The sequence below is a fragment of the Vespula pensylvanica genome, chromosome 15 (assembly GCF_014466175.1).
Source record: "Vespula pensylvanica isolate Volc-1 chromosome 15, ASM1446617v1, whole genome shotgun sequence".
Classification (NCBI taxonomy): domain Eukaryota; kingdom Metazoa; phylum Arthropoda; class Insecta; order Hymenoptera; family Vespidae; genus Vespula; species Vespula pensylvanica.
In genome coordinates, this window is record NC_057699.1 from 2,499,056 (window position 1) to 2,500,751 (window position 1,696).

Consider the following 1,696-nt stretch of genomic DNA (forward strand, 5'->3'; position numbering starts at 1 on the left):
TGACGAAGGATTTCGTAAATTATCCGTTCCAGATTATCCAAGTGAAAAAATTCTAGATAGATACATTGCAAAATAATGTATTGCAGACGTTTTAAATATACAAAAAATTAAGCAACAGCTGATTCTATATTGGGTAGATATTATGGTAGATATTAATGGGTTATTACTTTATAGATATTAATGATTATATAATCTTATAATAGATTAATAGTACTTTCTATTAATATAGATTTTATAATTCAGAAAAATAATATATACATTTCTAATATTAATGATCATGTTATTAAGAAGCCCTTGTATTCCTTTTTCCAAAGTAATTATAATTGATCAAAAAAATTTTTTTCAATATTTTTAACAATTCTATAGAAATTTTATTTACATATCTATATAGATTGTTCAAATACTGCATATTCATTAATGTAAATACATTTTACTATAAATATAAATTATTTTTTAGATATTTATTTTTCTACAATAACTATGTGATTCTATTATTGAAAAAACATTGAAATATGCAGCCATTCGCCCGGTAGTACTTGCGTCATATAATTATATGTATAATTTAGTTATACATAATAGCTGCATGATATATATAATTCAGCTAAAGATTTTACATATAATTACACATAGATTTCGATATTTCGCAAGTACTACCGACCCAGGTCCCACCGCTTGGAGGTTGCTGCATCTGGGGACCCACGGGCTAACGGGGACTCTACTCTAATATTCGCGTGACCGGCGTGATCAAATAATCGGCGTTCTATAAAACGAAGTCCCCGGTAGGACTTTTAATCGCGCCCGAACACTCCCGGGAGTGTTATAATAACGGTGACTCTACTCTAAATTCGCGTTCGCGGCGTCCACGTACCAACCGAGAATTCAGGCTGCTAACTGGAGGAGGGTCAGTCCACGCTTACGGATAGCAAACCATACTACTCGGCAGCACACGAACCGACACACGACCGGTCATTATTCGGTTTAGCAATCAAACGAAGTCCTTTACCGTAGGACTTTTAGTCGCGCCCGAGAACACCACGCCTGTGCCCGCCGACACAGGCGTGAGTATTCTTCCTATTCTACCCGTATTCGCATCTAGCAATCGATTATGAAACGAACCTTTCGACGATACATCGGACCTGCGCCGATATATCGAAAACAACGAAGAAGAGAAAGAGGAAAAGAAAACCGGAACATGCGCGCACGTGAATACGATAAAACTCAGAAGAACAGACAGGATATCTGGAAGTTATAATGAAACACAGGCACGTGTGAATACGATGAAATTGAAATGAAAAGATGGATATAGAAAAGAAAAGAAAAGAGAAAATGAATTCGACCGAAGTCAGAGTAGTGAAATCGAGCTCGATTTATCGATACAGAAAGAAGGAGACCCGCACAGAAGCCCACGCCCAAGGGCCCATCCCAAGGGACCCACCCGAGAGAAACCATAATAATTAATCTGGAATAATCATTATATAAGTATATGTTTCAATGGATAGAAGTGACTGTATATTTATTATCGATTATACGGAAGATGTAAGAAAGAATGTAACTCGACATTTAATTGGAAATAGTGAGAAAGGCTTTTGCAAAAATCTTCAGGAACGCAGCCATTTGCTCGGGAGTACTTGCAGCCTACAAAATTCCGACATATCACAAGTACTTCCGACCCAGGTCCCACCGCGTGGAGGTTGCT